The sequence below is a fragment of the Odocoileus virginianus genome, chromosome 19 (assembly GCF_023699985.2).
Source record: "Odocoileus virginianus isolate 20LAN1187 ecotype Illinois chromosome 19, Ovbor_1.2, whole genome shotgun sequence".
NCBI lineage: Eukaryota > Metazoa > Chordata > Mammalia > Artiodactyla > Cervidae > Odocoileus > Odocoileus virginianus.
Window position 1 is genome coordinate 42,269,849 of NC_069692.1, and position 15,702 is coordinate 42,285,550.

The 15,702-nt window shown below is 43.7% G+C and overlaps 1 protein-coding gene and 1 long non-coding RNA gene across 7 annotated transcripts in view; one reads left to right on the top strand and one right to left on the bottom strand.

Moving 5' to 3' along the window:
* Nucleotides 1-15,702, top strand: part of BACH2 (BTB domain and CNC homolog 2) — a 373,875-nt gene that overhangs the window by 138,066 nt on the left and 220,107 nt on the right. The window lies entirely within an intron of this gene.
* On the bottom strand, nucleotides 2,665-6,327 carry LOC139039635 (uncharacterized). The gene is made up of 2 exons (XR_011492977.1): nucleotides 5,897-6,327; nucleotides 2,665-2,859 (listed from the first exon to the last, which is right to left on the bottom strand). It is a non-coding gene; the product is annotated as an uncharacterized lncRNA (long non-coding RNA).

Genomic DNA, 15,702 nt, shown 5'->3' on the forward strand with positions numbered 1-15,702 from the left:
ATAGATAAGAGCATTAATAACTGCTGTAAATCCAGCCCTTCACACTCATTCATTCATCAGCCATGATTTCTGGAGCTCTACCAATTCTGGGCCCCAGAGATGAGCCACACAGATATGGTTCCTGCTCCTAAGAAGTTTGTGATTGAATTGGGAAGCTTTCAAGAAAGCTGGTGGCTGAATATAAATGAAGAAGTGCTATAGAGATTTGGGAAATCTTTTAGAGCAGAGTGCCTGACCTCTGATAAGCTTCCTGAAAGGAACTTCTGGTTTGTCTGAGTATTAAAAGTCAGAGTACTCCTTCTGTGAAATCCAAGTGTACATTCTTCTGGCCAGATGCTCCACATTTTCAGAGCTGTGACTGACAGCCAGATGCTAGCTGGTTCCTTTGCCTTGTGGTCCACTAACCACAATGGGATATTTGTCTGTTAGACTTAGTAATAGAAAGGTGAGATCTTAAACGTTCTGCTTTTTCTTTTCTTTTTCTCTGAATAATGTCAGCTGATGATACTAGGGCCATATTGCCTACATGTAACTTGTTTGGTTTTTGAGTCAGCCCTTGAATGACTTTTTAATCAATTGTGTAGCTATGCATAATCATGATACTTTGTTTATTCAAACATGTAAATAACCACATGTGTACTTTAATGTTTATATTTATTTAGATGAATTCAGAAGTTAGTCATCTGTGATTTGGGGCAAATATGAGTGGTGGTATCAGTTCTCCCATTTGTCAGATTTGGTTAGCAGTAGCTGTATTTACCTAACAGATTAAATATTTAATGTTTATGGAACCTTTGTGTTTCATTAGAGGTATCATTATTATGGCTGTTCGTATGCTTTGAGAATCATTAGTACCAACCATAGATGAACACAGCTGCAGAAAAGATCACATTTTCAGACAAATCATGACTCACTCAGATAGCTTTAACTTTTTTGAATCCAAGACTTTCATTACAGAAGTTTTGGGGTCACAGACTCTCAAAATATCTCTTTTGCTTCCTCCCAGTTAAGATCATCCACTTGTCAAAAGGCTGTGTGATAATTCGGCCTCTTCTGGGGAAAGCCTGAGATGAGAAATCCTTTCCTAAGGCCCAGTAACTGGTTTGATTCAGGACTCCATCTTATTTGTTTCCTCCTTGGGGTTCCTTTGTCTCAAGAAAAACCAAATCTGAAGAACTGTACTCTGGCTAAAAACTGGGTGACTTTTTTGGAATGCTGCACAGAAGTTTCTAGTGAAGAGGTGGTGTTTGTCTTAGTATCCTGACACTATGCTTTTGAAAAGCTTGCAGTACCAAATTCCCATGTGGTTTATTTTTAGCTTGAGTCTACTCTGCTAGTAAAAATAAAGCTATTTTTATAAGTGCTACTTCTAGTACTTACAGCTACATCTGAAAAGAAGTCACAGAAAACAGTCCAGGACTGTGCGCAGTGCCCAGATGGTTGCAGAATTGTGTTTTGAATAAATCTTATGATGGCTGCATTTCAGCTGTACCAGAGGCTCAGCTCACATGATTGCACCCCCGGCACACACACACACACACACACACACACACACACACACACACACGAGGGCCCACGGCCCCTTCCGTAAAGTGCTTATTTCATTGGTGTGTTTGTCCAGTGTGTGTGTGCTGGCTGTCCTGTATGCATTGTCTGCAGCCTCAGTTGCACACACAGACACTGAATAAATCTCTATGATGACGCGTCCCCTTAAGAGACAACGGATTGCTCTTTTAGAGAGTTGTGTGTTTCTATGGCAACCCCTTTCTAAAACTTTGAATTTTATCCATATATATTTTGCAGATACCAGAAACAAGCTTATGTTTAATTTAGAGACGCTCTGAGTTTTGAAGAAGAGGAAATCGTAGCTGCTCAGCAGATGTCAGGAGCATGCACCCTTTGTTTGAAAGGTTGTTGAAAAAAAATGATGATTCTTTTTGTGCTTGACACTTAACCAGAGGCCAGCGTTCCATTCAGACAAGGTTTTATTGTCAGTTTTTCATTCTTCTTACAGTAAGAGTCACACAGAGATGTGCAACTTGACAAAACTAAAAAGGAGCCGAGTAGGCACAGTATTTTGGGGGTCTGTCCCCACTTCTCTCCCCTTCCCAGTTCTGTCCATTATGACGTACATTGAATTATATTTACTTTCATCATCCACTTCCTTTTCTGTGCGTTGCCACAGTATCTATGGGTTCTCAGTTACTAGCCTCATCCGAAGGTTGTGTTCCTTTTCTGAGAAGGAGGCCATCTCCATGTCTCAATGCTTTGTGTTTGTTAACAGTTGGGATTCTGGAAGCGATACGGCTGTTTTCCTGAGTGATCCAATACCTGTATAACAACCATTTCCTAATTTTGTAGGATAGTTCAGACAGAGTAATTTGTTGGGTCTTTGAGGTCTGTATGTATGAATTATTTTGCTTTCAGTTGTCTTACTTTGCTTTCAGGGTGTGTTGTTTCCTTTTTTCACCCTCTGTGTATTTTCACTCTTTCTCCTTTCTTGCTGAAACACAGATTTCCTTTTCTTCAAATCAGATCAGCTGTGTGACTGGCGCTGTTTTGCCTTTTCCACATGTACTGATTGTTCCCTGGCTTGTTTTGTTTACTGTTCTTGCAGACCTGATTTGCCATAGTCCTTGCCTTTCATTCTACTAAACCACATCATTGATTTCCCAGTGGGGAAAAGACTGCCTTTTCACTGGGTAATTAGTTATCTCATTTCAAAAGGACCAAGTTTCTCTGAGATGCCTTCGTCACACTTTAAATGTCTGCTTGGGAGGATGATAGCCCATTTAGCTACATGCTCGTCAATGTGGTGGAAGAAACGCATGGTTAGTCACCATGGAAATTCTGAAATATCTGAAGGGCAGAAGATGGTTAATTAGACCATTTATACTCAGCTATTGAGAGATTATGAGTTAGTTTATAGTGATAAGAAACCAAAGTAAGAAATAATATTTTTCAGCCCCATGAGGAAGTGGTAGTGTTGTTTATTCCTTAGGTGTATTTTCATTTGCTGAAGGAGGACTCTCCTCCACTTTATCTCGAATAATTTTTGTGTGATCTCTTGCTAAGTAAGCCAGCATGCCCCTAAAAGGCACAGAGGTAAACTGAGTTATGCGTCTCACTGATGCTGCCTCTCCAGGATATGGAAAGAGAGTCAAAGCTAGACTCTTCCCTGAAAGTGCAGGGTGGAGGTAAGATTGCCCCTTATCGGGCTCCCTCCATCCCCAGTGCTTCTGGGTCTTCCCGCACCCCCAGATCACCACCCAGCTCTTGTTACTGCACACCATGAACCTCTACGTAGGCCCCTGGTCCCAGGCAGCCTGGCCTCAAGGCCACCGTCTTCCTCTCCGTCCTTTTCCTGTCTTGGCCTCTTTATTTCCTTCGTTCTCAGTCACAGCCAAGACTTCCCTGGTGTCTCAGTGGTAAAGAATCTGCCTGCAATGCAGGAGAAACGGGTTCTGTTCCTGAGTCAGGAAGATCCCCCAGAGCAGGAAATGGCAACTCACATCGGTATTCCTGCCTGGGAGATCCCATGGACTGAGGAGCCTGGCCGGCTACAGCCCACAGGGTTACAAAAGTTAGACGTGATTTAGGGACTAACCCACACCAGCAGCGGTGGAATCTACACATCCGCTGCAGAGAGCCTGGGCTTGATCCCTGGTCCGGGAACTGAGATCCTGCACGCCTTGTGATGAAGCCAAAAATAAATCAACACATCCGCTGCAGAGAGCATGGGTTCGATCCCTGGTCCGGGAACTGAGATCCTGCATGCCTTGTGATGTAGCCAAAAAATAAATCAACAAAATGGAAAAAAGAATTAGTTACAACTGTGTGGCTTCACCTTTCAAGCGAGGCTTGAGGTCAGCCCAGGCCTTGTCTGTCCCCTCACCCCTCCATCTGCTTTCTCCTTTGGGGCTGCACTACGCAACTAGAAATACTCACTGTGAAAGGACAAGGAATGGCCATTTCATATTCTCAAAGCAGCCATGCTCCAAGACATTTTAGAGCCCTGTTTTGTGTCAAACTTGATGTAAACAAAAAAGGTCTCAGATTTTTAGAGTTTAAAACATGTATGTGTTCATATTTTCTTACGTTGTATACGATTCAGGTGGTCTGGCTCCCCCCTTACCTCCTCGGCTCCTTCTTGCTCCAGGTTCGTTCCCCCCCACCGCCAATCTGCTGTCCATCTGGGGAGTGGTTTCTGAATGTGTCTTAGTCCATCCTTCCACTTGGCCACTCCGTGTGGACCCTCTGTCTGAAAGGTTTCTCCAGCCCCTGTCCCCAAACCTCAGTGTCCCTTCTTCAGGGAGGCCTCACCTCCCCCTTATCTAATCTAGGTGCCCTGTTAGAATACCACTACCTTTTCAGCAGAGCATTTATTACAGTTGTAGTTTTATCTTTAATCTGCATGGTTATGTCATTAATTTCTGTCTCTGCCGTCATCTCCAAGCTCCTACAGAGAGGCCATTCCTTGTCACCGTGATTCCCGGACCAGCAGAGAGGTGGACACCCAGTCGGCACTTGGTGACTGCTGTTGAGTGACCATCTGCTTACATCTCTGGGGACCACCCAGTGGGCACTGGCCTCTTTCTTGCTAGCACAGACCTGGGTGAAGTCTGTACTCTGTTCCAGCTGCTCTCGGGAAGCAGGCCCCAGACCCAGTCTATCCCCAGGGGAATTTGGGGTTAATCCAAGCAAATCAAAATATAGTGAGTCTCCTACATATGAGCCTGCAAGTTATGAACTTTCAAAGATACGAACGTGCGTTCACACGTCCAATCGCTTAAGTTAGATCACGTGACTAGTGTACACTGTCACATGCATGCATCCTCTACAAGTGGTTCTTTACTATAAGTACTATATAGAGTATGGTAGTACAGTGTCTTTATTTCAAGACCAGGATGTCTGGAAGCAAGCACAAAAGCAGCAGTGGTGTAGCTGGTACTACTGTACTTTTCAAGGTACTGTATTATAAGATTAAAAAATATTTTCTTTAATTTTTTGTGTTTGTTTTGTATGTATTATTTGTGTGAAAAGTATTATAAACCTATCACAGCACAGTATTATGTAGCCAGTTCTGTTAGTGATTACGTAGGCTAACTTGGTTGGACTTATGAACAACCTGGACTTTGGATACACTCTCGGAATGAAGCTTGTTTGTGTGGACGGGACTTACTGTAGACAGAAAAATGGAAAGAATCTGGGTCCTTGACGATGTTGGTGAGCTGCTAAATAAACCATCTCCAATGTATCCAGGCAGCTCAGTTGTATGAGATAGAAGGTCCTCTTATTGACTTAGGTCAATTCAGATATTTTCTGTGTCTGAAAATATCCTGATACAGAATGTCGTGAGTGAATGAACCCACCAATAATGATCAGCTTAATCGCACATCTTCCCGAGTGGGTTCGCAGTTCAGTTTTCTCTTCATTTCCCAGCACGTAGTGTTGGGCTGCTGTAGTGAAGATGTCAGCCAGTATCGACCCCGTGACGTTGCTGGGTCAGCCCCTCAGTGCTGTCTGACTCCTCGCAGTCCATGTCCTGCAGTCCACCAGGCTCCTCTGTCCATGGGATTGTCTGTCCCGGCGAGAACGCTGGAGTGGGTTGCCTTTCCCTTCTTCAGGGGATCTTCCCGAACCAGGGATCAAACCCGCATCTCTTGTATCTCCTGCCTTGGCAGATGGATTCTTTACCACTAGTGCCGCCTGGGAAGGCTCGAACCCCACGTAACTCCTCTGTTTTTAGAAAAGGGTTTCCTTCCGCTAAATGCCCCAGACCCTGAAACTGAACTCACGGTGTTCTTCACCTCTCACCCTCTGTCTCCACACTCTGTTCATTGCCCTTTGGGGCAAGCTCTTCTCGAGGGAGGTGGAGACTCAGGTTAAGCCATACCTAGCCGTTTCCTGTTTGTGAACCCTGAAGCTCTTGAAGGGTGCGGGCAGGTTTGATGGAACCTGTCTGTGTCTTCAGACGCTGAGCTGGTTCTTTCCCTCTGGCCGCCCCGCTCCTCGGCTTCTGTAGCAGCGCTCCCCTCTGGATGCCGCGCGGTGCCTCTGTGTGTGGGTGAAACTTTCAAGTCCTCCCCACTCGGTACACGCTGTGACTTTTCTGGAGTTTGGCAAGTTCTACTTCAGCTCCCCTCCCCCAGCACACACGCGCACACACAGACACACACACTTCTCCATTGTTACAGAATGTTTCTACACAAGAGAGGAGTTCTGTCTGTTTCTTAGCATTTTTATTGGTGGTTCTAAGGCAGAGCTTTACATGATCCTTGAAAATTCCATGCCTGGTGGGCAGAGGAGCCTGGCAGACTGCAGTTCACGGGGCCACAAAGAGTCAGACAGAACTGAGCGCACGGGCGCGCGCACACACACACACACACTGCTTTCTTTTTTAAAGTATTGCATGAATTTATTACCGATTCTTTTTAATGTTTTTTATTGTGGTAAAGGTCGCGTGATATAAAACATACTCCTTTAACCACATTTAGCTCTGCAGTCCAGGGTCACTAAGTGCGTTCACATTTTTGTACATCTCTCACTATCGTTCCTCTCCCGTATTCTTCACCGTCCTAAACGGAAACTCTGTCCCCATTAAACACACTCCCCGTTCCTCCTCCCCACCCCCTCAGGCCCTGTCATCTACCAATTGTACTTGCTTTTCTTAAACCAAAATAGGAATGATCTGTTTTGGCCCACCACCATGGACAGATAACACATTCTCCAAGGTTCAGAAAATCCTAACCATTTCAAAAGGCTGTTAGGAGAGGCATACAGTGAAAGTGTTTTGTATGCCTGGGGAGGTGCTGTACAAAGTATTCCTATTGTAAGGGTATAAAGACAAACCCTGGTGAAGTATCTTTTCATACTGCCTGGTACCTACCTGTTCCCTCTTGACCCCCAGAGACGTGCAGAGCTGGTCATCTGCGTGGCCTCACGTACAACAGGGCTTAGTTACCCTGGAGCCTTTAGCATGAGTCAACTGCTGCTTCTGATGGCAGAATGCACCTGCTGACCTCTGAATTTGATTTCTTTTTTTAACCTTGGTGATTTATATTGAAATATATATATATTCCTCGTAGGTAGTGATGAAGCAACTTCCTCATCTTGTTATCTGAAAAAAAGACTTTCTGCAGTGTTGATGGTTGATCTGTATCTTGTTCTGATTCAGTCAGCTGGCATTTTTGCACACCTGCTGTGTGCCACATAAGCTTCCACATCCAGATGTGAATAAAACAGACGAACATTTCTGCCCTCTTGGAGCATATATTCTACTGGGTGAAAACAGAAATAAGCAGTAAACAAATAAGCAAATTCAATATGTTTGGAGATTATGTGTGTCCGTGCATGTGCAGTCGCTCAGTTGTGTCCAACTCTTTGTAACCTCGTGGACTCTAGCCCCCCAGGCTCCCGTGTTCATGGGATTTCCCAGGCAAGAATACTGGAATGGGTTGCCGTTTCCTTCTCCAAGGGATCTTCCCGACCCCGGGATTGAACCCGTGTCTCCTGCATCTCCTATATTGGCAGGCAGATTCTTTACCGCTGAGCCACGGGGGAAGCCTGTTTGGAGATAATAATTGCTATTAAAGAAAAGGAAAAAGAGCAGGGCAAGAGGAGTGTCAGTTTGGGGACAGGACAAGGTTGAAGTTTTAAGTTAGGCGGTCAAAGCAGGCCTCCTGTGTTTTTGGTCTTTGTTGTTGTAGTTTTTACAGAATGTTGTAATAGTTTAATATTGCAAGTGAATTGTCTGCATAAATTAAATGTCTGAAATGAAAGTCATTCAACTGAAGACTAAATCTGGTTGCTAAATGCTTGAGAAAGCATGGGATACTGAACTGGCCCTTGTCTGGAATTCTCAGGTTCCCTTAGTTTAGTGCCCTTTTCCAAAAACAGTTTTTATTTTACATAGTCTTCTAGGAGAGGGTATCTCTGACGCCTGCTGCCATGTGCTTACACATGTGTTAAACCTAACAAGCCATCTTTCCTCCAAGACCACGAGGCTTGTCCACAGCGTTCCCCTTGAGAGTTCTAAGAAGGCTCCCCTGGTTGGTTTTTCCAGTCCATAACAGTGATGGGACTCGCAACCCGCTCCTGGTTCGCCATGCAGGCCTGCAGTGAGTGTACCCTCTCCCCCGCACACAGCCCCTCCTCACTGCACACAGCCTCTGTTTTCCCCCAGAAGCCGCTGAGGCTTGGGAGGGGCTGGCCCATGGCTCCTCCCATCATTGCTCTGGGGCAGGACCACGTCAGGATTGCGCTGAGTTTTGCCTCCGGTCCAGTCTGAGTAGGACAGTGCTCTTTACAAGGTCAGCTGGAGTTCAGGCCATCAGACTGAGCGTGCTCTGAGGGTTGGCAGGCGTCTTTCCATCCCTTGCCTGGAAGGGAAGTTGCTCGCAGTCACTCACCAGATTCAGAGGGTGTGATGATCCGTGGAAGCGAGGCTAGAGCCTTTAGAGTGGGTCCTCCAGAGGGGCTGGGTGGCCACCCTGGCTCATGGCCAGGTCTGAATCTCCACTCATATTCTGAGTGGTGCAGTGCCGTTCTGTCACCTCCTAAGAAAGAGTGACCTCGAGAACGTCGCATACGTTCTTTAAGCCTCAGTTTCCTCATTTATAAAACGGGACAAGGACTTGCCCGGGGGCTCAGTGGTAAAGAATCTGCCTGCCAATGCAGGAGACACGGATTAGATCCCTGACCTGGGAAGATCCCACATACCACAGAGCAGCTAAGCCCATGCGCCACAAACTACTGAGCCTGTGCTCTGAAGCCCGGGGACCGCAGCTCCTGAAACCTGACCAGTCTAGACTCTGTGCTCAACGAGAGAAGCCTCCGCAGTGAGAAGCCTGCCCACTGCAACTAGAGAGTACCCCCCCCCCCCCGCTCTCTAAAACTAGAGAAAAGCCGAGCAGCAACAAAGACCCAGCAGAGCCATAAACAAATGTATATAAAAAGAAAAGGAAATGATGAGTTCCCAAAGTACTTCAAGATTATTTCCACTTCTTATGTTTTCGAGGACACTATTAACTGTCCTTCTCCTAAAAATTGGCCTTTTTAATATGATGAGGCTCTTCTCCTCTTTATTCTTTATCCTTCTCGACTCCCCATGAATGAGTCTTATTCATGATTCACCGGAAATACTGAGATTCCATTGGTATCTCTTGAGTAAGGAGTTGGGCTGTTGGCAAAAACATGTTGTGGCCCAAAGTCTGTATTACAGAAGAGACAGGGGAGTGGAACTGCATGTTCTTGTTGTTTTAGTATTCCTATTTAGTTAGAAAAGAATCTTTAGCTTAGAGGTAAAATGGCCCAAAACAATATAACATATGAGACTCTAGAACTGGAAGTCACTTCCTTGAAATATGATTCATATCCTTGGTTATGAATTGATACCAATATCTTATGTGAAATGCCTATACCCTGGAAAATTATACTATTCTAGATATACAGCTAATAAATATACCTGTCTCTCAAAAAAAGATTGGAACCAGTTCTTTTGTCTCTAAATAGGGACATAGCAATGTGTATATTGCTGGGATTCCATCTTATTTTTAAGATTTTCAAGAAAGGAGATTTCATTACTTCTCTCACTAATCTATTCCACTGTTTAATTGGGTCAGATGCCAGAACACTCTTTCTTATCTAACTTAAATCTCTCATGCTGTAGCTTAAGTATACTTTCTCTCACTCTGCCTAGGATATTAAAAGCAACTAATGACCATTATTCATAATAATGTTCATAAAATCCTCTGTGTATTTGAAATGTTAATACTGTAACTGACAGCAAGCATAACTCCCAAATATCAGTTAATTTTAAAATAGAGAAGAGAGACCAGCTCGTAATAAATGTAGATGACATAGTAGTGTTTAATTTTGATGAATGAGTAATACTGTTAACTAATGTGACTTAGACTAAATGAAACACATTTATCTATTAATTCATTCACTTAAATATTTATTAGGCACCTACTTTGTGATATTGTGTTATATTCAGAAGTACCGGAAAAGGATAAATCATGGAAGTGAGATGATTTCAAGGAGAGGGATTTTTTTAAGTAGAACTTAGGCATATTCCTCAGAATGTGAGGGTAGAATAACCCAACCTTAAGAGGATAACTCTTGTTCTATCTAATGAACCTGTGACATTTACAACCATGTCTTGGGGCATGCCTTAAAAAAAAAGCCTGCTGATTAGAGTGGGCTTCACTGGTGGCTCAGTATTAAAGAATCCTCCTGTCAGTGCAGGAGACGTGAGCTTGATCCCTGGGTTGGGAAGATCCCCTGGAGAAGGAAATGGCAACCCACTGCAGTATTCTTGCCTGGGAAATCCCCTATGGACAGAGGAACCTGGTGGGCTACAGTTCATGGGGTTCACAAAAAGTCGGACACAACTTAGCGGCTAAACGAGAACAATCATCACAGCATTTCTGTTCTTTTACAGCTGCCCCATTACTAAAATCTATAGTAGGAATCAAAATTCTACTCTCCATGGTCCTTGAGCCCTCCAGTTAGGTAACCCCTTCACTTCAGCGTTAATGTTGAAGAGATCCCTGTGTCTTTCTGTGTATATTTGGCCGTGTGTAAGCATCAGCCAGTGTAGGACTACAAGAGGTTTATCACTGGAAATAAATTACAGAGTCATGGAGCATGAAAATGATGTGCCCAGGAATGCAGAACACCGGCTTACCTTCTGCCTCCTTCCTTTATCATAGACGGCAGAGGCACAAGGGAGCACGAGATTTATTCTGAAGCCATTTGACGCTGACCAAGCAATTTATAACAGATGAAATGCTGATTTATTGCTGTGAAGAAAATAATGGGTGTTCTTGCCCAAATGCCATTAATGGCTTTATTGTTTCAAGTGCAAATTATATTCAGCAATTTGTTCGTCTCCTTTGGAGGCGAAGTTGAAGTAATTCAGTGTAGGCTTTCAGCAGAAAAAGGACAAAGTAATTAGCAAATGGTAAAAGAATTCATTCACCAAGCTTGGCTGATATTTGAATTCTCTGAACTGTAAAGACAGAGAAAACATTGCATTTAAAAAATACAAGATGATACAAGTATTTGTTTAAGACAGAATGGGGCTCTGTAGAGTGAAGAACACCGTCTTCTGTAGGTGCTCCTGTTGGTGTCCACCACATGGTGATCGTGCTCGGCATCAGACAGAAGACAAAACTGGGAAAACAAACATTGCCCCCGCCCTTAGGGGCCTTACTCTCTGATGGCAAGGATAAAATAGTTCAAAATTAATTCAAATATATAACAGGAGAGTATCAGTATTTCAAGAACGGTACACTTGAAGTGTTTCCAGGGAGGAAAAGATGGCATTCAGAAGGTGATATTGGAAGTCAGTTTTAACAGATGCCTAAGATTTCTGTGAAAGTGTTAGTCACCCAGTGATGTCCAGCTCTTTGTGACCCCATAGACTATAACACACCAGGCTTCCCTGTCCCTCGCCATCTTCTGGAGTTTGCCCAAGTTCATGTCCATTGATCGGTGATGCTCTCCAACCATTTTCATCTCTGCTGCTCTCTTCTCCTTTTGCTTTTAATCTTTCCCAGCATCAGGGTCTTTTCCAGTGAGCAAGCTCTCTGCATCAGGGGGCCAAAGTACTGGAGCTTCAGCTTCAGCATCAGTGCTTCCAATGAATATTCAGGGTTGATTTCTTTTAGGATTGACTGGTTTGATCTCCTTGCAGTCCAAGGAATTCTCAAGTTTCTTTTATCCACCACCACAGTTCTAAAGCATCCATTCTTTTTTTTTTATGTTTTTTATGTTTTTTTTTTTTCATTTATTTCTATTAGTTGGAGGCTAATTACTTTACATCATTACAGTAGTTTTTGTCATACATTGAAATGAATTAGCCATGGATTTACATGTATTCCCCATCCCGGTCCCCCCTCCCACCTCCCTCTCCACCCGATCCCTCTGGGTCTTCCCAGTGCACCAGGCCCAAGCACTTGTCTCATGCACCCAACCTGGGCTGGTGATCTGTTTCACCCTAGATAATATACATGTTTCAATGCTGTTCTCTTGAAACATCCCACCCTCGCCTTCTCCCAGGGTCCACAAGTCTGTTCTATACATCTGAGATTTAGCCCTGAGCCTTCTATGGTCCAGCTCTCACATCTGTACAAAACAGTTGGAAAAATCATACCTTTGACTATCGGACTTTTGTCAGCAAAGTGATGTCTCTACTTTTTAATATGCTGTCTAGGTTTGTCATAGCTTTCCTTCCAAGAAGTAAGTGTCATTTTTAACTGAATTTTTAACTTCATTCAGTTGAGACTTGAATAGTCATTATGTAGTGAGTGGCTGCGTTTAGAAGTATCACCTAAATCTGAAAGTTCTAAATAAACTAATAGTAATCACAAAGTGAGAGTTGATTCTTGTGTTCACAAATGCCTGTTAAACTGCTGAGACTTACTTGTAAGTAAGCCGGTAGGCTTGGTTGCTGATCACTGTAGTCAGACATAACCACAGAGAGGGCTGTGATCCTAATCAGACTCTGGTGAGGTGATCAGAGCAGTTAAAAAAGGAAGGGAGGAGAGTGTTTCCAGTAACCCTGCAGCAAGAAAACTACTTGGGGCTTGATGGAGAGCAATCGTGTCATGGTTTCTGCAAGTAGCTAATAGGCGGTTAAGACCTCCCGTTAGATGGGATCTGGACTGTCGACTGTCCCTTTCCCAGGTCAAAAGAGAGGAGGTGTTGCGCTGCCTGCTGTTCTGTTTGCCTACCAGTAAGAGCCAGGATAGCACTGTTATTATGTAAGGTCACAGCGGAGGACTCCCGGGAGTTCAAGGACAGCACTAATCGGAACTCCGAGGGATGTATTAGAAGGAAAGGTGCACAGATTTCTTGGTGTTTGTAAGGGCAGGATTAAAAGACATTCGTGTGCCTATAGATCCAAAAATAAGACTTTTTAAATAGCACTCTTTCCCTTCTCTGCATCCCTTTGCCCTGTTTGGGCATTGCTGGCCTTTCCAGTTCCAGGAATATCTCTCTGGATGGGGAGTTTGTGCGGGGCTTGCGGCCAGCTGCCCGCACATCACTGACTCACCATTGAGGTTTATGATGCCTTTGAAACTCCAGGTGCCTCTGCTCTTAAGTAACCTGTATGAATCGGGGTCTTTCTCTCAGGAGATAAGGAGGCAGATGTGTAGCACAGTAGCAAGAGGAAGGATTTTTAGTCTGTCCAGAGAGAAGATCACAGCTGTTGGATTGGTAGATCCTTGCCCAGTGCTAATTATTTTAAATTCAAAGTTCTTATCTGTAAAATGGGAATGCTGGTATTTTCAGAGTTACTTAGAAGATTACATGAATTGACAGCAGCGTTGTATGTGGCAGTGCTGGAAAAAATGTTCATTCCATGTGCCTTACTGTACCTCTAGTCTCCTAATATTCTTAAGTTCCCACCCATTATTGTTCCAAAATCCAGTGTTATGTGGGACTCTCAATTCTGTTAAACCCCGACTCCCAAATCACACACGCATCCCTCCCACGCGCTCTGCCTCGCGGAGCACCTTGGAGCAGCCTCGCGCCCTCTTTTTCAGTGACTTCTTAACTCCTGAGCGCTCCCAGGGCCAGAGCCCACCTGTCCTGTACGCCTTGGTTCCCCGTCTCCAGAACGAAGAGCGTGGCGAGGAGAGCGGAAAGCCCTTCTGCTCTAGCATTAGATAGGTTTCTGTACGCAAGACCACCACCTGATTTTGTTCCTTTTCAAAAAACATTTGTTGATTTTTCTCTTTGTCAAAACCCACAACATTTTTTAAAAATACATTTTTAGAAAGAAGCAAGGAAGGAAGGAGTTAAAGCATTCTTGATTTTACCATCTCTGGAAACTCCTGTATGCATCCTGGTTGTATCTTGTGTGTGTGTGTGTGTGTGTGTGTTTGTGTGTGTGTAAAGACAAAAATTTAATCATTTCCACTTTTTGGTAACATCCCTCCTAAATGTCATCATTTCTTGAATATTTTTTCTGCATCACTAAATATTCCTCTACCCCATCACTTCAAATGCCTGTCTAGAATGCCATGTTTGAATGTATTCTGATTTATTACCAGACGTTGAAGTTGTTTCTCCTTTTTTTCCACTGGTGTGAACAAGGCAGAACATTATAGAAAAAGCAGCAAATAGCATCCTCACACATACAACCTTTCACGTATCCTTGAAATGGAATTACCAGATCAAAAAGCATGCACATTCTTAAGGGTTATAGTACCACATTGTCAAGTTAGCCTGCTGAAAGGATGGATCTGTTTTCTCCTCCCATCAGGGCTCATAAGGCTTGGACCACTTGATTCCTGATGGAACCAGTAGTCCTACTTGGGGGGAAAATGAGAGGAAGAGAGAAAGAAAAATAACGCTTTTTCCTACTCATGTCTCCTATGTTTTTAAGCTCTCCTTGAATAGGACGTCTCCTTGGCTTGAGTGGGATTCTTATTTATCACCCACTAGTTTCCTCTGCCTCCTCTAAATTGCCACCTTTAAATCAACACACTGTTCCTTTGAAGTGTCGACCCTCTGGGAAAAGCCTTTCTGCACCTCTGTCTCATCAAACTGGAGAATCTCATCAGAGTCTTTTTCTTTCATCTCATCTCATTCTGCAACAATATTTTTTCTTTTCTCTCATACTGCCTTTTTGAGTTACTGCTTTAATTTGGCATGTGGGTTCTTTGTATCACCATTCTGGATAATTCATGCCAGTCTAGGTTGAAAATTCTGTAAAAATTTTGTGAAATATTCTGTGAAAGATGTCTTATAGATTCAAAGGATGGCCACAGAGAAAAAGCCGAGCGCTTGTGGCAACGACACAACTTGTCTTGTGATTCCAAGGGCTCAGGAGAAGACTACTTTTTCTTTAGCTGGATAAGGATAAGCAATTTTATTTTGTTTTTTCCTAATCGATTTCTCTGGGACGTGGATTGTGGCTTCAGCAGGTTGATGAGACCACATTCCACCATTTTTAAGGATGTGAATACACAGGTCCCTTAGAGGAAGAGTCTGTGGCTCAGGCTTGTACGCAGAGAAAGACCCCAGCCACCTCCTGCCTGGGGTCCAGGACCCCGGAGCAGCTGGGGAGAGACGCAGCGCTTTTCTTAGCGCGCTGCTTCAGCGGCTTGTGGGAAGGCTTATGGTGGAGCGATCTGACAAGCCGTGAACAGCAGATCAGAGGAAAAACGTGAGATAATTTAATTGAGGAGCTTGGGGAGAGGACAGCTGAAGAGCAGAGAGCAGGGACGTGGAGAAAAAGGGCTTCTGAGGAAGGGATAAATTATGAAAGAGCCTTCTGAGCACAGTATGAAAAAAGTGCTTCCTCATTTCTCTGGCAGTTTGGGTCAATTTCCTACCCTCACATACTTTGCAAAAAAGGAAATAATTTATTTTTATTACTGCCCCATTCTCATTATGGCAATTTTTAATATCACATATAGCAAGCCACCCATTTCTGCTAACTTCCTCTTTTTTCTGGGTTTGGTATTTACTATTTCTGCTATATTCTGCCATTTCGGGAAAAAATCTTTTTTTGTCATTTTCTTTTCCTTTTTTTAAGTAGCGGTAGAAATGTGAGACTGACAAGCTACGGTGTGTTCTCTTTGAAATATCTTTAGGTAGCTACTGGAGGTCTTTTTATTTCTTCGACTGTCATTGGCTCTGAATTCTGAAATTTTATATCTTCATTCTCAACTTTTTTGAGCT